This window comes from Rhinopithecus roxellana, chromosome 3 (genome assembly GCF_007565055.1).
Source record: "Rhinopithecus roxellana isolate Shanxi Qingling chromosome 3, ASM756505v1, whole genome shotgun sequence".
NCBI classification, from domain to species: Eukaryota; Metazoa; Chordata; class Mammalia; order Primates; family Cercopithecidae; genus Rhinopithecus; species Rhinopithecus roxellana.
Window position 1 is genome coordinate 92862548 of NC_044551.1, and position 21725 is coordinate 92884272.

Genomic DNA, 21725 nt, shown 5'->3' on the forward strand with positions numbered 1-21725 from the left:
AATTTAAATATTAAAGCAGTTCAAATCCAAAGCCCAGTAAATTTTAAAGTTGTTTTTGGACACAGTGACACTAAAGCTCATCTGGAAGAATGAACATAGGAAAAAAAATCACCGGAAAAATAAAGTATTATGGAAAGAAGAACATATTCTAAAGCACCTATATACAGAACAATATGAAATGACCCCAGAATCAATAGATAACAATGGGAGAGAAGAAAAAAACTCCAGAAAAGATACACATGTTTACAAGACTTTAGGATTTCATCAGAAAGCAGTATGGATTCGATACCTAGAATTAGTAAAAACAGGCTCACCACATAAGGGATGACATAGCATTTGATTTCTTCACAATGACAAAAAGTAAATTCCAGATGGATTAGAAATGTAAATGTGAAACATACAACAAAAAAGCACTAGGGGGATGTACAAATGGGTATTTATATACTACTGGGAAGATCTAAGGTTGATACAAAAGCCAGGAGCCACAATGAAAAGGACTGACACACACATATCATAAGCAAACTTAAGTCGTGAGGAAAGAACTCAACAAAATATTGGCTATGAATATGACAGATAAGAAGTTTAGATACTTAGCATTGCTAAAGTCTTCCTTGAATTTAACCAATCTATTGGATGTAAAGTGATATCTCTTTTTAGTTTTAATTTGTGTTTTCCTAATTACTAGTGAGGTTGAGTCTTTGAATACATTCTTTACCAAAGAGGTAAAGAATCAACATGAATAAAATTAAAGTACTTTACTGAACAATATAAACACAAACATTAAGAAGTATAAGGAAATGCTCTGTTCATGAATGAAAAGAGTGGATATTGAAAAGGCTATAAATTCTCCAAAATTTATTCATACTTTTAACACAATTTCAATCAAAATTCAAGGGATTTTCTGGAACATGACAAAATGATTCCAACTTTCATCTGGAATCTTAAGCAAGCAACAAAAAGTAAGACTATTTCAATAAGGAGGACTACAAGGGAGAAATTATTTTATCTCATTTATAAATGCTACATAAGGACTCAATAGTTAAAATGTTGTGATACTGATGTAGTAGTCAAGATGGCTTAGCGGAACAGAGTGGATAACCAGGAAATAAAGCCCAGTGTATTTAGGAGCTAACGTGTGATACAAAGAATTACAAGCCAATGTTAAAGGCCTGAATCATACCTAAAGGTCTTAGGGAAGTTGACTATAGATCATGTACATTCCAAGAATTTAAAAACTAAATAAACCAAATAAGGGCAAAAATAAGTTAAAGGAATATCTATGAGATTTCAAGAATGAATGAGGAGTCCTGAACACAAACAAGAATGGAAGCAATTTAACTTCAAAAGTAGTAATTGTATGCAGATATACAATACTGCTTCAGCTTTAGTATCCTAGTGATACTGATTTTAAAAGTTTAAATATAATTTTAATATATCCGCATAGGGAAGCATACTATCCATACTAAAGTTAGGATACATCTTCAGATGGTTCGGGTATTCACTTCCTTTTCTTTCTCCTCCTCCACCCAGTCAATACAATAAGGATAGAGTGTGACACTTGGTAGTTTCATAGAGATAATTTAAATAAAGATATAAGATTGTCTGGGTGTGGTGGCTCACACCAGTACTTTGGGAGGCCAAAATGTGCAGATCACTTGAGGTCGGGAGTTTGAGACCAGCCTTGTCAACCTGGTGAAACCCTGTCTCTACTAAAAATACCAATAATTAGCCAGGTATGGTGGTACACGCCTGTAATCCCAGCTACTCAGGAGCCTGAGGCTCGGGGATCATTTAAACCTGGGAGGTGGAGGCTGCAGTGAACCTAGATCTTGCCACTGCACTCCAGCCTGGATGACAGAGGAAGACTCTGTCTAAAAATAAATAAATAAAAATAAAATAAATAAGAAATAAAGATCTAAGACCGAATGATAACAAATACTCTTCAAATTCCAGTCTTACTTTTGAAAAGAAATAATCAGTCATCTCCTTTGAGCATAAATATCTACCTTTTAGGTGAATGATTACTAATCTAATTATCTCTTCGTTTGGAGAGGACAAGATGTAACATATTTATTTGTATGTGGCAAAGCTAAAGTCACACATTGTTCAACATCTCAAAGAGAATTTTAGATGACCTCATATAAATTTTGAAAACACACACCCCAAAAGGTAGATAGGTAACTTAACTATTTGAAAATCATTAAAACTTCTAAGAATGTGACTATAAGAGGCCTACAAATACTACCCGCAAAGCTTTCATTGTATAAGGCCTGGACAGTTGCTTGTTTGGCAAATGTTTCCTGTGGGCCTTGTCTGCTCAAGGTGCTGGGGCTTAGAGGAGGTGTGATGGGCCACGGTCCCTGCTGGAAGGAGTCAAGGAATCTGTGGAGTCAGGAATTAAGTAAAGAAACCAGCAAGGGAGCAAATACGACCCTTGCAATAATGAAAACTGGAGGCGGCTTTACTAAAAGAGGACCTCGCAATTTTCTAGTCATTATTTTGTATTCTTCTGCTTAAAGAAGATCTGCTAAACTGGACAAGTTTTAGGTCCCTCAACACCTGGGTTCTTCTGGGTGATAAACCAAAAAGAAGTCAGAGAAGGAAGACAGGATGAATAGTGTGTGATGGTGTTGCCGGGGAGTGGGTCAGGGGACACTTAAGCAAAGACTCGGTGACATGGAGTGACAGAGGCCCCAAAGAGAGGAGGACCTGGAAGGCCTGTGTGCTAGTGCTGAGCGAAAGAGAGGCAGTGGGGCCGGGGGAGGCGAGATGAGGCTGCAGGGCCTGGGTTTACTCTGAGAAAGACTGGAATTTGAATTGCCCTAACTCATTGTTTTAAACACCATGTGCCACGTGAGGACAGACTGACCACCAGCTAGGGCCACTCCCGTTGTCCAGGTGAGAGAACCACAGCAGCTTTTGATTGATTGATGGGAGTACAAGCACTAAAAAATGGCCAAATTCTAGGCTGTTTTACAGGTAGGGTGGTAAATATCAAGTCTGATTGAAAGAAAGGAATCACGCGTGATTACGATTTGGGGCCGTGGGCTTTTAATAAATGAGTGTGTTGATAATCATCACAGCAGTAGTTTTTGGTTGACTGACAGATGGCAAAGCAGTTTGGAAAGACACAGCCCCTCATTTAAATTTCTATGTTACTGGCATGACAAAAGCACACATTTTAAAAATTGCTATTCTTTTGTTCATGCAAAATGGAAAATAACATCTTTCTAAAATATAAAATTATGCTAAGTACACATGCAGAAATAATAGAGAAATTGTTTTGTGTCTTAGCCTATGGTTATAACAAATGAGAAGTAAAGTAAAAGTAATGTATTCCACCAAAAGAAGTTATGATAGAAATGTCAAGAAAATTTTCTTATGTATTTATTTTAATTTTAAATTAAAAATATTCTGACTTTAAAAAATTTAAATCACCTCAAGACTTTCATTAAGCCAGTAAAAATTGTACAGAATATAATTTGCTTTATTATATGTATTACATGATGGAAAGTATTTTTTGTTATGCATGTATTTTTTTTTCTTTCTATTTTTTCTTTCTATAAAGTCTCCCATATGTTTTGAAGATATGTTTTTGTAGTAGTAAAAGCCAATGCTTAACCACACTAAACTGTGGTTGAGAAAATAATTCCAGTTTTGTTCAGTTCAGTTGATATTTATTAAGCATCGGTCCACATTCCCTGGGGCAGTCATGGTTTAGTGAAGGGGATACACACAGGAACAAATACAGTGTATGAAGCCCACAGGAAAGTCACAAAACCAGCCTCCTTAGGAAATGGGGTAGGGTAGTTGTTTCTGGAAGAAATATCAGCTGAACTGATTTCTTGGGAGTTGAAAAACTGGTGACCTATACAATGTAGTACATGATTAAACTCTCAAATGCTTGGAGCGTAGTAGGTCCACGCTTTTTAAAGTTGAGGGCACATATGGTAGGGTTCAGGGAAAGGACAGGCATCAGTATGCCAGACAATGATACCTCTTTTTGGTCCTTAAATTCACCCAAAGACTGGGGGGCATTATTTTTCACACTAATAAAGTCTCGGAGACTTTATGAAGTAGAATACAAGATGTATGAGAATTTTAAAGCCAAAGCACAGAATGTAAGAGCGCGGCATGTTTCTAGAGAGCTGTTCTGGTCAACAGGTCCTGATTCCTGGAGCCCACATGGCTGAGGCCTGGCTCCACAGAGAGACCAGCAGCGGAAGGTTGGAGAGTGGGAGCCGGTCTTGGTAAGGGCCCCGGCCTGCACAGAGCCCTTCCCAGAGGTAGGAGACAGGGAGTGTGGGGGATGCTGGGAAGAGACCAGACTGGAGCTGGCATTGAAAAACACACAAAGGAGGAAATCACCACATAAATGAGGTGATAGAACCCACACATGGTTTCTGGGCAGGAATGACAAGGGAGGTTGTGGCCAGGAAGACATGAGAAGAAATTTGAGAGCTGGTTCAAAAGAAGGAATTATCCATCATGTAAAAGTGTATCTTCGCTATTGAATGGTTTGACCGTTTTCCTGACACCTAGACATTTATAGTATAACACACATGTGGGGGGTTCTACATCTCTCAACCGTTTTTGTTTCAATCAATTTAAATGGTTTTACTCCAGTAACTCTGTGTTCTGAGCTCCAGCAAGGTAACTGGTGGGGCCATCTTGTGTTTCTGCGTTTAGCTCTGCCCCCACAATCAGAGGGTGGAGGCTGCTGGATCCCAGAGGCTGAGCAAAAAGGAAAAGCGTAAATTCCATCACTCAGAGCTCCCCGGAGCTCCCCCAGGAGTCTGCTGGATTTGACCACTATGATTCGCTCTTTTGAGACTCCACAAACTGAACCATGTCAACCTTATTTTCTCACATTTCTATTGAACACAAAGAAAGGTGTTACCAGGGAAATCTGTCTGCAACAGGGCAAACTGAAATATGATTTACTGAATGTTGCTGCTCAGCTGATTAAGTATTATTCACTCTTCATTTTATCCTTCAGTCCAAGCAGAACATTGATATGACGCTTGGATCTTGGTATAAGAAAATACACATTCGTTGTATCTGTGACCTTTGAAATTTATAAAATTATGTACCAAAAAATCCCATCAAGTGCAATGCAGTGCATCCCACACTGATGGGTCATCCTAATGGAGAAGGAGACCTTCTCCTAGGCATTCCATGGAAGGTTGCTGCAGAAATTCTGAAGGCATCACAACTCTCCTAGCAGTTTGGGGGTTAGTACTGCTATATTACACGTATGCCAATAGTTTTACACACACATATATATAGTATAATGTCATACATATATAACAATGTATAACATATATCTATAAGTAAATGTAAACATTTAAAAGAGAAAATCGTTCAGAAAGGAGGTCTTCTCCTCCTTCCCTCACCAAAATGGGATTCATTCAGTTCTTTATACTATTTTATTCCAATTTAAAGCTTGTAGCATTAATTTTCTTTTTTTCTTGTAACCCACCATTTGTGGGTTCAGAGGACCTGCCTGTCGATACTCTCCTTTCCAATAATTCAAGTAGCTACAGACGTTGAGAAGGCTGTTCTTTCTTTAATAATTTCCGTTCAAAGATTTTCAGCTCTGGAGTGTACCAGATTCAATGGCTATAACCTCAATAATACATAGTAAAATGCTCTGATTTTAATGTGTTTTCAGAGGTTAGTTCTTAGCAGTAAACTCTTTAAAAATCTTTAATGCATGACATCTCAGGTTTATAAAAATCAGGTTTCTTTCTTCTCTGTTTTATTTACTTATTTTCTAATTTTGCATTTAAAAGAATACAGGCTATATAAACACCTTGCTTCGTATTTTTAATTCTTTAAAAATTTTCAGATGAGTTATTTGTTTTATTGCACACAATTTTTCTCCAGACTGGAAGGAAGGCAATGATTATATTCTCAGTTTTTAATAGGCTGGTAGATGCTGAGGACTAATAACGGAGCAGGGCCTTAGGGAAGGATTTTTTGTCTTTTATTTCTAAATTCTGCACACACAGTAGTCAAAGTCGTCTTTTCAAAAAACATACGTAACCAATGAGATCATGTTGATCGCTGCTCAAAATCCTTTAATGATTCCCACCACGTTCGGAAGATCGTTAATCTTGGCCTTCATTCCTGCCTGACCTGCCTATGTCTTCTCTCTGTTTCCATCTCTCATCATTGTTTCTTACTCACTTTGGCTTCCATTGTCCTGGGCTTCTGGAAATTTCTGAGCAGGTTGTTCTCCCAGAGTCTGCAGAGTGGCTTCTCTTCCATCATGCAGGTGTCCCCTAAACCTGATTAGTCATCAAAAATGATGGCCAGCCCTTTCCCTTCATCCTCAATCTTCCCCTTCTCTAGGTTCTATCTTAGCTCCATTTACCACCTGATAGATTTCATGTACTTATTGGTTCATTTTTTGCTTCCATCCTCACACAGAGAGACGTCAGTGCTGCGACAGCAGAGATCTTGCCCGACTTGCTCAACGCCGTGTCCGCAGGGCTGAAAGTAGTGCCTGGTACCCGGTAGGCATTCCATATATCCATGTTATCTTTTGACTGAGCGCTGTTTTGACTATTGACTTTGAACTTCTGCAATATGTCTGACTGGAACGTCTGCCCATCAGGAGAAATATCATATATCAAGCAGATTCACACTTGGGAACAAGGACTTCCAGTGCCTAAGAAGATATCTCAGAAACTCAGAATATTATACAACCATGAATATCATGATACTGGTCCAGCAAACATCATGCACCTCTAAAAATGTTTTTTTTTTATAGCTTTATCTTTTTATTTCATGAAGTGAGAGTAATTTTCCCACAAGTACATGACAGCACTACATATAAAATGCCTCTGCACTATGTACACCTGCGTCTTGTTTGTAGGAGCCAGTGCTGAATATATCAGCTAATTATAGATATGCAGATGCCTTGTTTTCTTTAATGCAAAAATATGTAAAAGCATGTGAAATAGTGTAGCACTCGGGTCCATGGTTGAATATCCAATTTCCATTAGATGAACTTGGGTTAAATGGTAAAGAGACAGAATAAGTAAGAACAATAAGGAAGATTATTCACGATTCAAAATCTTCACATTCTGCTGTCACTCTTCAGGATTTAAGACACTAAAATGGGAAAAAAATCTAAATTGCAAAACAAATTATCATCCATTGATTCATTTCTTAGGATGTTCATCACAGAGAAATTAAATCTAGAGCCTGGAAGACTACCAAAAGGGGAAAAATGTTACCTTTGGGAACTCTGAGAGATAATATGAAAAACTGTTAGGTATTTATTAATATAGATATGTTTACAGGGGTGAGGGAAATGGTGATTTTGAATGACAAATTAAGGAAACTGTGATTTACATTGAAATTTTCAAAAGGGGATTTTCATAATGAGAGTTGGGACTCATTCAACATATAATCGATACATTTGCTTTCAAGACCATGTGGTCATAAAGATGGAATGGATTGATGTGACTAGCCAACCAACTAGTCAAAGGAATAATGCTCTGTTAAGTGGCAAAAAATCCTGAACCTTATCTGAAGGAAGATAGCTCCACGGAGCAGGATGTAATGTGGCATCCTGCAGGCAGATGTGCAGCTGCGCAGGGTTCCTCTAAGAGCTGAGAGAGCATTTTCCTCACTCTAATACATGGTGGTAGGCAGAACGATGTCCCCCAACCGCCACCCTATAAGATGTCAATGTCTCAATGCCTGAAACCTGTGAATATGTCATGTTACACGGAAAAGAGGAATTAAGGATGAAGATGGAATGAAGGCTGCTAATTAGCTGATCTTAAAGAGTCTAACATTAACTATAGGGGTGAGCTCCATGTAATCACAAAGTTCCTTCAAAAGCCGAAGAGAGGGGCGGGAGAGTCCGAATAGGACAACAGTGTGAGACAGACTCAACCAGCCATTGCTGACTTTGAAGAGCGAAGGGGCCATGGACCAAGGAATGCAGGAAGCCTCTAGAAGCCAGAAAATGAGAGAAAACAGATTTCACCCTAGAGCCTCCAGAAAGGAATACAAACCTGCCAAAACCTGGATGTTAGCCCGGTGAGACCAATTTTGCACTTCTGAGCCCCAGAGCTACCAGATAGTAAGTGTATGTCGTATGAAGTCACTAAGGGTGTGGTAATTTGCTACAGCAGCAACACAGTGCTCATACATAGGTGGAAAATCTGCTGCCAAGTTATGTGCTCATGAGGAGCACTTCAGGCTTCGCTGGATAAGAAGTGGCTGCTTTGATCAGCACACCTGCAAACAGCAGAGGGTTGCTGTGCCCACTCATTCCCAAAGTCCAAGCTGCTCCCTTCAAGGTCGTAACCAATAGATCATCCTCCTCCTATAACCACCAGGGCTCATTCTTTGGCTGCTAGAGGAGGTGCCTGCTGAAGGAGGTGGATCTATATTGCCTGGCCAAATATAAGTCTGATAGGATCAAGGCAATCTCAATGTGTGCTGTGCACATATTGCACTTCTATGTACCAAGAAGTACCAAGTGTGAAGTACTCTTTGTCCATTTTCTTGACTCAATGGCCAACTCATTGGCCACTGTCCACAAGCCACTGTTAAATGACTCTCTTTTCAGATAATTCCAATGAGGGAAGACAGAAAAGTCTTCCCAAGGTGGCAGATTGCACAATGGATGGCTAATCCTGTCTATACAAGTAAGAAATGGTTCATTATAACTAGTGTCTTTTCAGATGAGTCATTCAAGAGAATACAACCGTCAACTGGGAAGATGTGCTCTGGTATTTTGGTTTTGGTTTTTGTCCTGTTAACATTAACTTTCCCACAAACTAGGGAGGAAGGAGGTAGCTTTTCAAAAGTGTTCTCCATCATCTTGTGCCTGCAACTCCTGTTATTAATATTTATCACTGGCCTTGTTCTGATAGAGTCATAAGCAGTGCCTATGATTTCACTGTGGAAAAGAATGAAGCATCAGAAAGGATGCAGAGAAGCCTGAATTCTGAGGCTTCCTGCTCATGCATTTAGTGGACATCTCTGGCATAATACAGGTCGTTCTTAAGGAATTCCTTACATTTAATCAGACAGTTTTTGGGGCAGACCATTTTTATGTCTGTATTTGAAATTTTCCAGGATCTAACAGGAATTTCAGGCCAAAAATGTTCCCTAGGGATGCAAGCATTCTCTACCGGTGCCCAAGAGCAAGCCACTAATCACTTTTCAAAAGGTAAATATTTAATGGTGGACTCTGGTGGTCAGTAAGCTCAAAAGCTTAAGGCTGTCTTTCTGCTGCCCCTACTAGATTTTGCCATGAACTCCAATCCCTTTGGGCATTTGTTGCTATTTGGGTAAAGCAGCTTGTGGATTTTAGGCACCCAAAGTTGTGGCTCATATTCTTATCCACTGAAAACCTTGAGAGCTTCTTGTTATTTGGGATCCCCTTAAAAAATAAATCTCTCCCTCCCTCCCTCCTTCCTGTCCTTTCTCCCATCTGTCCTCCCTCCCTCCCTTCCTTCTTTCTTTCTTCCCTTCCTCCCTCCCTCCCTTCCTTCTTTCTTTCTTCCATTCCTCCCTCCCTTCTTCCTCCTTCTTCCCTCCCTTCTTCCTCCTTCCTTCCTTTTCCTCTTCACGTGTCTTTTTTCTTTTTTCCCTTTCTTTTTTTCTAATGGGACTTAACAATACCCCAAATGTAAGATAGGATTTCTCCAGTATCCAAGGAGTTGTACCATGTGTTACTCATTTCAGGGTAGCATCAGTGAAACATTTTTTCATCACTTAACAAATATCCCTGATTCTTCAAATTTTCCCTGTTGGGTCGTCCTCATAATTCTCCAGAATTGACAAGCCAGCCTCATCTTGCCATAGGAGTCGTGCTGGTGCCAATTCTGACAGCCTTCTTATTTGTAAGCCTGATAATCATTATACCAGTAAAGTTGTATATCAAAGTATCTTTTATTATTAGTAAGTCTGGATCTCTACATAAAAGTTTTGGGACATGGGTAAGGGAATAAGCATATCTTTGTGTGGAAACTGTTGAAGTAGATTGTGTGCGGTCTCTCAAATAAAGGCAAATTGAGATTGGCTTTTTTTCAGAAACTAGGATTGAAAAAAAAAAAAAGGAATTTTTCAGATGGATGACAGTATTGTAAGCCCCTGGTGCCTACCAAGCTTCCTTTTTAGCTTGAACTATATTGAATACTGTCAAAGCTACAGGAATCACCACTTTATTTAGACCTTAATAATCTATAACGTCAACCAAGAAAAGCTGACTGCTTTGGTCAAATAAGCCATCTGTATAGAGAGGTATTACGAGCCAGGAGACCAGCCTCTGTGACATCCTTAGTTAATACAGATGTCGCCAGTCCCTTCCCAGGAAATCCATCTTGTTTTTGTTTGGGGATTACTGGGTCTTTCTGGCAGAGAGGTACTCAGTCAATGTGCACAATTACAACAGGTATATCCACCATTTTCACCACACCTGTCCCCTCATGTGGAAGTTCACCCTGGCCTGCACATAAGGTGTGGCTGGGCCAGCTGGATATGAGATGAGACCTTTCCTTTTGAACAGCCACCTTTCCCTACTCTCTCTGAGCAGCCTCCACTTCTTTAGTACAATGACCAGGTATAATTACACTGATTAAGCTCAGTGTAAAATGTGGCTTCCCAACAAATGGCCATAAAACTAGCTTCAGCATGTGGTCCCAGATCTCTTGGTAGAAGTGGTGGAAGAGTAGACCAGCCCTCCCCATGCAGTGGGGTCACCTAGCTGGTCCTCCTCACCCGCTTCCACTATTAATCCTCCTACCATCACAAGAATGGAATCAAAATCTTTCTTCACGAACGCCATGTTTCATCCCTTCCTGAACCTCCATCAGGGAATTTTTCAAATCAGCTAACTTAAGCATAAGTACTCTAAATTCCTAGAATATTATCGCGGAGAGAAGAACATCAATTTTTCTTTTTTCTTCCAAGGTATTTAGGTTTTACTTATTGGTGGACAAGGACTTCTACGATAGGCTGAGTAATTCTCCTCCCTGAAGATGTCCAGGTCTTAATCCCTGTGATATGACCTTACATAGCAAAAGGGACTTTGCTGCTGTGATTAAGAAACTTGAGATGGGATTAAGAAACTTGAGATGGGACAATTGTTCTGGATTATCTGGATGGTCCCAATGTCATCATAAGAATGCTTATAAGAAGAAAGCAGGGAGAGGGGATGTGATGTTAGAGCCAGAGGTCAGAATGATGAAATCTGAAGTTGAAGGAAGGAACCAGAAGTCAAGGAATGCAGCCAGCCTTCAGAAGCTGAAAAAGTCAAAGGATCAGAATCTCCCCTCAGGAAACCTTGACTTTGGCCCAGGAAAAGAACTTTGGAAACTATTCAGCTCTAAAATTTTAGATTTCTGTTGATAGAGTTCTTTCTTCTGTGGTCTATTTTCAGTATCTCTTAGGATAGAGTAGAGTTATTCCAGCCTGTGAATAGGGGGCCTAGTTCTCACTCCACCTCCCTAGCTCTACTCACCAGTAATCGTCAAACAGCTCCATCTTGAAAGGGGAGGTCTGTAAGACAATCGAAGGGAAGCGTTCTGCTCAACTGTCCATGTCACCCTTTTATCATTTGTATACGATATTATTATTAGTGTCTTCACAACAGGAAAGAAAAACAGAAGAGGGAGGCGCGGGTTGGCCCAAGAGATCCTGTGCCTTCAAACCCTACGAGTCCATACTTTAAAACAAAATGAAGAAATTAAGTCTTAAGGAACTAGAGAGTCGCCTGCAACAAGTGGATGGATTCGAAAAGCCCAAGCTACTTCTAGAACAGTATCCTACCAGGTCACACATTGCAGCATGTATGCTCTATACAATCCATAACACGTATGATGACATTGAAAATAAAGTCGTTGCAGATCTAGGATGTGGTTGTGGAGTACTTAGCATTGGAACTGCAATGTTAGGAGCAGGGTTGTGTGTTGGATTTGACATAGATGAAGATGCATTGGAAATATTTAATAGGAATGTGGAAGAGTTTGAGTTAACAAATATTGACATGGTTCAATGTGATGTGTGCGTATTATCTAACAGAATGTCCAAGTCATTCGATACAGTGATTATGAATCCTCCCTTTGGGACCAAAAATAATAAAGGGACAGATATGGCTTTTCTAAAGACTGCTTTGGAAATGGCAAGAACAGCAGTATATTCCTTACACAAATCCTCAACTAGAGAACATGTTCAAAAGAAAGCTGCAGAATGGAAAATCAAGATAGATATTATAGCAGAGCTTTGATATGACCTGCCAGCATCATACAAGTTTCATAAAAAGAAATCAGTGGACATTGAAGTGGACCTAATTCGGTTTTCCTTTTAAAAGCCCCTGCAAACAAAAGTAGTTTAAAACCTATTTAAAATGAATAAAAAATTGGTTTACTAAAAAAACAAAAACAAACAAAAACAACAACAACAACAACAACAACAAAAAAAAAAACAGAAGAGGGACACACAGGAAGGAAACACTTAATTCCTGGTATGCTTCTCCATCACCTGTGAAGACGGTAAAAACCCATGAAAAAAAACCATCAAAATTGAGAGTGTGTTTGCATTACATAGAAAAGAATAAGGAACAGCCGGGAGGTTGTGTCTTATTCCCAAGTGGACACGAAACAGGGAAACTGGCTTAAAAGCCCCATAGGTGGTGGCAACAGAAAGAACAGTAGTTAGGTTAAGTAGAATTAAATGAAGGGAGTGCCAGGCAGTTGGTGAAGTCTGAGAAGTTCCCTTGGGATTTAAGGGAAATGCAGACAGGAGCTTCTACTCCTGACATCTCCGTCATTCAATTCATACTTGGAGTCCCAAAGCTCACCCAGCCCTCCTAACAATGGCAATGTCATTGTGTCTGTGCTCCTTTTCATTTGTCTCCATTTTTCCAGGACCCCTGCTCCAGACAACAGATTTGATAGCCTGGGGTCAGCAGCAAGGATAGTCCCCACTTCCATTCCAAAGCTTGAAAGGAAGTGTGCAGCGAACATACCCTTCCATGCAAGGGTATGTTATGCTGGGATGAGTCCCGAGCACCCTACTGGAATGCTCTTTGACCATCTCCATAAATACTTAGAGATTGGATATGCCAGTATTATTCACCCACTGCTAGAGTTCAGACACGTTTTGGCTTAACAAAGCTTGTGTGGGTCTAATCTCCCAATATATCACACTGTTTCCAGGGAACACACATTTCAATTGCAAGATTCTTTTAAACAATCTTTGGAAGTTGAAGAGAGCCTGTATAGATCCACAGGAAACACAGAACTCATCCCATAAGTACAATTAAATACAAATAACAGAAGAGTTAATGCCAACCTAGTGTTCTACTTGTCATGCAAGAGGCAAATTAATTAAGAAGGATTGTCAGTACAGAAGAGCAATGTGAATTTTGAAGAGCTCTTAGCAAAGCAGATTTTTTTTCCTTACATTTGGAGCATGGTTAAAAAGTGCACTAAGGCTAACAAACTAGAATAGTCATATAATGAGCACCTATAGCTTTTCTTGAAATATTTAAAAAACATTTGCAATGCTGAAGTGCATCTAATAAGAAGACACAGATCTTCCAATCAGCATCTGATACGAAATGACTGAAATGCGGTCAAGCCAGAAATTTGCATACATTTAAAGTCAGTCAACTGGGGCACCTGTTCAAAGCAGGGAGGCTCTTCCCCTCCATTGTGTTAACTGTTTCCAAGATGGCACATGTAGGTGCCCAGAGAGCAGGGTTATTACGCATTTGTAGTTCCACCAGGTTGAGGAGGTCTAGATCTTTAGATTTAGATGAACTGGAACAATAACCTTGGGAGATAAGGTTGGAAGACTGGTCAGAGGCTCAAAAGGAGTAAGTCTAAGATCATTTACATAGGGTGGATTAATGAAACAGATTGCAAAAATATAGGAAAGTTCGTAACTGCAATGAAATCTTAGGAGATGATGGTTCCTTATAATCTATGGATCGACATCACATGATACGAAGCCTTCCTGTATTGTCTCTCTCAGTGTTTTGACAAGATGTTCTCTCCAGTTCTGTGAGCCAGAAAAACCTGGAGAACGTCTGGAGGGGAAAAATCAAGAAAATGACAGATAAACAAGATGCCTCTTCCTTGGTTCAATGATTTAGAGATTTTCACTTGGAAAAAAGGCCTGAGGGTGCTGAGTTGGTAGCAATAGGAAGCCGAGTGTCACCAGGAGGAGAAAGGCCAAAGTTTTGCTGCCACTTCCCCTACAGACTAAAGCAAAAGAAATGACCAGAATGCCAGATGAAGAAGTTTATGGTGGATATAAAGTTGAACTATGTCCCTGAAAAAGCAACTAGTTCTTCAGGTACAGGTCTTCTTCTCTAAACGATGACATATCAGAAATGCTTCAAAACAGCAAAGCACAGTGAGAAATCCCTTAGTGAGTGCTGACTCCTTCACCTGTGATGCAAATGTGAATGGACTGACATTCATGCAGGTCATCTGTTTCTTCTGCTCATTATTGCAAAGACTACAAACCTTTTGTGGGTGGGTGGAGAGGCGGATGGAAGATAAAAAGAAGACCCATTAAAATAGAAGGGAAGCGTGGCCCAAAGAAGAAATGGAGTTAAAATAACCCAAAGTGAAATTTAGCAAACCCAGAAAGGAAACCTTGAAAGAGGTCTGAAAAATACCTGCTGCATCATTGTTCGCAAGTCATGACCCACTTTCAGAGACTGCTCTCTGACTCATGTCTGTTTTGCAAAGAGAACTTAGTGTACCTGGTGGAATTAATCAGGAGTCTCGCCTTGCTGCAGGGTAGCTACATTTCATCACAATACTGGTCTGATTCCTTAACTTCATTCACTTTGGGCTATTAAAATGGTCTCCTTCTGGTTATAAAGAAAAAGCCTGTGGGGCATGGTGGCTCACAGCTGTACTCTCAGCACTTTGGGAGGCAAAGCCTGGAGGATCACTTGAGTCTAGGAGTTCAAGATCATCCTGGGCAACATAGGGAGACCCTGTCTCTACAAAAAATTTTAAAAAAAATTAGCATGGCATGGTGGCCATTGTCTGGAGTCCCAGCTACTTGGGTGGCCAAAGCAGGAGGATTTCTTGAGTTCAGGAGGTCAAGGCTGCAGTGAAAACTGATCACACCACTGCACTCCAGCCTGGGAGATAGTGAGACCTGTCTCAAAAAAATTAAAAGGAATAAGCCTGTCCATTTTACCACTTCCATCCTTTCCCCGCCCCCCCATCTCCAACATCCCACCTCCTGAAGCAGGCTGGATGTGAGCTCCAGCCCCATGGTGTGCCCTTCCCACCCATCTCCTTCCACCCTGTTCTTCCTCCTTTCTCACTGGAGGCGGGAGGGAGAAGGAAGAGGTGTTTCCTTACATAAAGGCAGGCCATGAGGCTACCAGGCCACTGCCTATGTCTGTGGGCCATCTCTGCCAAAGTGACTCCTGGGCTCTAGCAGGGGCCAGTTAGGTGGCTGGAGCTCTCTGCCACCCCACATCTTTGCACTTTTGGCTCTGCATCTTTGATGCCTACACCTTGCTTTGCCCCTTCTGCCACACTCCTGCAGGAACACATCTAAATCCCTCCATTGCCAGTCTCTTTTCTCCCCTGCGACCCTGCCCTTGTCCATCTTCCTTGAAGAAACCTTTAAGCAGAGAGGGACATGGTCCTTGCTCAAAGTCTGGCTGAATCCCTGTGTGATCTCCCTACTGTACTCCAGCAGCCCAAGGCAAGTCACCAGCTCAGAAGCTGAGCTGACAGCCAGTTGGGGAAGAAGATGCCAGTTTTCCTTTCTTGCTGCCTCCTACAAACTTTAAGGGCTATTCCCATCCTTAGGCTCCATCTTCCCCAAGTGTAGTTTCCTTTCCTCTCCTAGTTCTCCTGTTAAACTTCTAAATGGAAAAGATCACCAAACCAGTGAGGTCTCTACTGCCCCTAGAGAGATTAGCTCTTCTATCAAGAACTGGGCCCTTCAACTTGGTCCTGGGGGAGCCATATCTGCTGAAGTCTCTGCTCAGTGACCTCTAGAGCCAGGAGAGGTGCTCATTTGGCACCTCACACAGAACTGTCACGCTGACGTCTGATGTTTCCCTGACATTTGGGAGGAGAGGCCTTTGTTGGAGGAGGCCTAAAGTCTCTTTAGCCTGCAGGGAAAATCTCCAAGGCCAGGACAAGCCTCTTGATGGCTATGGGATGCTAGAACCAGCTTAGGTTTAGGAGGAAAAGGAGGAGAAAGGAGAGTTAAAAGGAGCAGGCAGTGGAGACAGGAGGGTAGAGAGGTATACAATGTGCAAAAAAGAGATGCATATGGCGGGGAGCTGCAGTGGGCCACCTGGCCTGGGATCACCTGGCCTGGGATCACCTGTGTCTCATCTGTCCCATCTGTTGCTAAGTAAAAACACGACCAAATCACCATGATTTGGTGTCTCTGGGGGCCTTCTTATTAGGCTTTTCCCCCTGTATTCTGAGTCCATGATTCTGCCTTACCCTCCAAGTTGATCTATACCTCCATGCAGTGGTATTTGTCCTCTTTAGTTGTAATTCTGTCCCAGGCTGTTAGCAATATTGCCTTCTTATTATCTCCTCCACTGAGGATGACTCATGGTCCTTTCCGCTCAAAGCACTGGCTCAATAATTCCTGAGTGTGCCTCGTCCATCATCCTTCATGTGTGAAGGACCAAGCCTTTATGAAAATGGAAAAATATATTGGCCTTTGGCTGCAGTAGTGCTCACTGTGGATCACATATCACATCTCTCTTGTGTTCATAAAGGTTGTAGCTCTTGAGAAGCTTTAACTTCTCCACAGAGCTAACCCCTCCATCGAGGCCTGGTACACTGACCCTCAGCACATTTCTCACTCTCTTCTTTCTCCTTCCCTGGCTGTATTTAAACATGACAAGAGCCCATATCTTTTTGAAATAGGAATTATAACTCTGTTTGTTAAAGTAACTGCCTTCCTTCTTTTCCTTTGTGCTGACCTAACTTCTCACATGTCACCCAGCTATTTCCTGCAGGCTGTGTGCACAGCCGCTAGTATCCTGGTGGCCAACCTCACAGGAGAGCTTCATCTTGCCTCGTGGCTCCTGGACTATTCCACAGTGTTGTTCTGGAAGGTTCTTCGTCAAATACCCCTCCACTTTCTCCCACTTACTAACGTTCTCTTATTTCTGAGTCTTTCTGGTTTACTTCCTAATTACAGATTACATGTCCTATCATAAATCACTCACATCTCCTTCAGATCCAATAAGCCACTTTGTTTTTATGACACTTTCTTTGTGTCATTTTTGGATGATTACAAGTGGCTACTGTAGGTTACTGGGCAGCCCTTTTTGGCTTCTTTTACATCTTCCTGGGCAATCCCGCTGTGAAGTGTGATATATGAAATGCTGTCTCTGTGGTTCAGAGCTCTAAATTGGAGTCAGACAGTCATTGTGAGAAGGACAGCCCGTGTTTCTTGCTAACTGGCAAAACAAACAAACAAACAAAAAACAACCAAAAAAAACCCAGGAAAAACCAGGAACTTGTCTTGAACCTTTGAAGTGGGTCAAACTGCAGTGACCACCACATTCTGGAAAACAGCTGAATTTCTCCAGCACTGCAACCCTCGAACAGTGACCACCAGTAAACTATGGATGCATGTTCTAAGTCAGCCACCTCTACCAATAATAATTCTCCAAAACAATTTGTGTAATCACTCTGAGCTTCCTTTTAGTTTTCTCTTAAAATCCCCTACTCCCCTCTGTCTCTTCAGAAGCCAAATTCAGAAGCCTGAATTACAATTTCTAAGAGTAAGACCCCAATAAACGCCCTGTCTTCTTGCATTGCAGTTTGATCTCTCCCCTCTTCTTGGCTGACACTACCCAGTGAATTTACCCATTTCCCTTCTTCTTTAGAGCTTCTCTTCCTCTCCTTTTATACCACTAGTTACCCCTCCTTTGACCATTTCATAGATTCCACAATCTGGTGAAGCACTGTTTCTTAAGATGCATTACTTTCCAAACCACCCTGCCAAAAAGCATACCCAGCTCTCTCTCCTCTGATATTAATAACAGGGCACTGGCCTACGTGGTTTACGTGATCCAACCCTGGGATATTACCTGTCTGATCTCACCTCCTACCCCTCGCCACCTCACTTTCTAGGTTCCAGCCACACTCTTTGTTACTCCTTGTTATCGGCTGAATATCGTCCCCCACAAAAGATATATTGAAACCTTAGCATCTGGGACCTACAAACATGGCCTTGTTTGGAAATAGGGTCTACACAGATGTAATCAAGTTAAGATCATGTCATTAGGATAGGTCCTAATCCAGTACAACGTAAGCACTTATAAGAAGGGGAGAATAGATACAGAAAGAAACGCGCCTAGAGGAGATGGCCACATGAAGACAGAGACAGAGATTAGAGTGATGCATCCATAAAGCCAAAGAATGCTGAGTACTGGTGGCCACCAGTAGAAGCCAGGCAGAGGCAAGGAAGGATTCCACCCTGAGTCTCAGAGTGACCATGGCCCTGCCCCTTCTCAGTCTTGGACTTCTAGCCTCCAGCATCATGGGAGAACATATTTCCATTGTTCCACATCTCTCAGTGTGTGGTACTTCGTTCCCACAGCCCTTGGAAGCACACTCCTGGAGTACATGCCTTAGAGACCTAGCTCTGAGGTTCTCTCTTTGACTGCCTTCAAGCTCTGCTCTGAGGCTGCTTCTCAGAGATCTTCTCAGAGAGGGCTTTCCTGACCATTTGCTACAGAATGGCAGCTGCCTCTCTCCACCCACTCCTTATCACTGACCACCCGCTTTACTGTGTTGTATTTCCTCCATGGCCCGCATCACCATCTCACCCACGATCAATGCATGCCTGTGTATTAGTCCTTTTACACACGTCTGATAAAGACACACTCGAGACTGGATAATTTATAAAGGAAAGAGGTTTAATTGACTCATAGTTCCACATGGCTGAGGAGGCCTCACCATCATGGCGGAAGATGAAGAAAGAAAAAAGGGACATCTTACATGGCATCTGACAAAGAGAGAATTTGTGCTGGGAAACTCCCTTTTATAAAATCATCCAATCTCGTGAGACTTACTATCACAAGAACAGCAGAAGAAAGACCTGTCCTCACGATTCAATGACCTCCCACTTGGTCCCTCCCACGACATGTGGGAATTATGGGAGCTACAATTCGAGATTTGTGTGGGGACATGGCCAAACGATATCAGCCTATATGTGTTTATTGTCACTTCCCCCTACTCATGGGGGTCTATTTTGTTCACTGCCAGATTATTGAGTTCAAAAACAGAGCCTGGAACTTTAAAGCCGCTCAATGATTATCTGTTGAATATGAATTAGTTCCACTTTCACATATCAACATAGCAAGTATTTGGGTCTATATGTTGCTTTATGTTGGTATGTGCAGACGGCTGTTTGATTCTAACTTCCTAAAGGGCAGTGGTTGAATCTAGTTGTGTAAACAGCGGCTCAGCACAGAGTCACACACAACGTGTGTGTGCATTCAGTTTCCCTTGCCGACAATAGCAGATCTCAAAATGTGGATGATGAACAGTACAAGTATTCTGTCTATAAAACTATGGAACTGGTTTTACATTTAACTGTTGGAGAGAGATTTCCTTATTTATTTTGCAGCCCATACTAAGAATAACTCACACTCCTTTGCCACCTGCTCTGTGCTGGCAGTCTACGTGTGTTCTCTCTGCCATGATATGGAGTCTCGTCGCAGTTTCATAGTCTGGGAGACAGAGTCTCAGAGAGGTAAAGCAACTTGCTCAAGGTCATGGAGCTAGAAAGTAGCATGGCAGCCAGGGTTCAAATGCAGGCAGCCTGACTCCAGAGCCCTTGCTATAAGCTCAGTGGTATCTTCTCTACTGATATTTAATCAAAGAAATACAGGCTCTTTTCCAAAAATGTGAAACAATTTATGATGAAAGAAAGAGAAGAAATGATTCAAAGGTAGTCGACTGAAAAGATGAATAGCACATTCGCTTGAACTATATGAGGTAGAAAGAACTAAGAATAAAATAGAAATTATGAAGCATTTTAAGTCTAGTAGACAGGAACAAGTCTCAATTTTTTTAACAGATGAAATAGTCTAAATTTGTTGGAATAAAAAGTTATGGGGGAGGGGAAATGTACGTATATTTTATACACAGAAATCAATTTCTATGTTCTATACTTAAAGGCAATCTGAATTTTGACAAAATATTAGTATAAATGATATAAATATATTGAAACTATCTAGTCCAGACACACAGACACACACACACAAACAGACAACTGCAAATATGATGGCTGTCTTCCATCAGTTCTAAGCGGGTATGCCTTAGGTTATATTTTTCTGGCAACTTCTAATTTAAGACTTAGTGTAGCCATCAGTGTAGGAAGCAGGCGACTTTCCCTGACTCCACAAGGCTGGGATGTAGCATTCTGTAAGGACTCTCGCCAGCTGTGGCGTCATCTCTTCATCACGCCTAACACATGGTATTAGAATGCCCTGTTGACTGGGTGTGATGGTTCACACCTGTAATCCCAGCACTTTGGGAGGCCAAGGCTGGTGGATCTCCTGAGGTCAAGGGTTCATGACCAGCCTGGCCAACATGGTGAAAACCCATCTCTACTAAAAATACAAAAATTAGCCTGGTGTGGTGGTGAATGCTTATAATCCCAGCTGCTTGGGAGGCTTGAGGCAGGAGAATCACTTGTACCAGGGGGCAGAGGTTGCAGTGAGCCAATATCGTGCCACTGCACTCCAGCCTGGGCAACAGAGGAGACTCTGTGTCTCTTAAAAAAAAAAAAAAAAAGCGAATGCAAATGCCCAGTTTACTGCTGTGGCTTCACCTCTCCATCATGTGTAATACATGGTATTAGAATGCCCTGTTTACTTATTTTCTCTCCTGCAGGTTGTGGTTTCTTTTTATTTTATTTTATTTTTTTGAGACAGAGTCTCACTCTGTCACCCAGGCTGGCGTGCAGTGGCCTGATCTCCACTAACTGCAGCCTCATCCTCCCAGGCTCAAGAGATCCTCCTGCCTCAGCCTCCCCAGTAGCAGGGACTACAGGGGGGCACCACCATGCCCAGCTAATTTTTGCAATTTTTGTAGAGACAAGCTCTGGCTATGTCGCTGATGCTGGTCTTGAACTCCTGAGCTTAAGTAATCCTCCCACCTCAGCCTCCCAAAGTGCCCGGTGGCTCCCAAAGGCATGAGCCACCACACCCAGCCAGATTCCTTAAAGACAGGATCTATATGCTATTGATATTTGGACCCTCCCACTAACACAAAGCTAGCTATCAATATACTCTTGCGTTCCACTAGGACTGAAAATTTCATTTCTTTAAAAACAAAAATGCTTTATAGCAGTTAGGATGATATAATTGGAAAGATAATTGGAAAGATTGTTGGGAGTTAGAAAAATAAAATCAAGATTGATTTCCTAGAGCAAGAGTTCTTATCTTGGGCCTGTGTAAGTTTACTATATAAGATCTGTAAACACTTCATATATATATATATGTATACATATATATATACACATACATATATATATATGTGTATATATATGTATGGAGCTAGAAAGTAGCATGGCAGCCAGGGTCCAAATGCAGGCAGCTTGGCTCCAGAGCCCTTGCTATAAGCTCTTGCTATATATATAAGCCCTTGCTTCATATATATATATATATATATATATATATATATATATATATATATGAGCTGACGCTACTTTTT

At 41.3% G+C, this 21725-nt stretch overlaps 1 protein-coding gene and 1 pseudogene across 8 annotated transcripts in view; one reads left to right on the top strand and one right to left on the bottom strand.

The window, feature by feature from the left end:
• The window catches only part of CTNND2 (catenin delta 2), a 943187-nt gene that overhangs the window by 235982 nt on the left and 685480 nt on the right, over positions 1–21725 (bottom strand). The window lies entirely within an intron of this gene.
• Positions 11714–12410, top strand: LOC104656868 (annotated as a pseudogene). Its single transcript, XR_004056403.1, has one exon. The product of XR_004056403.1 is annotated as a methyltransferase-like protein 5 pseudogene (transcript).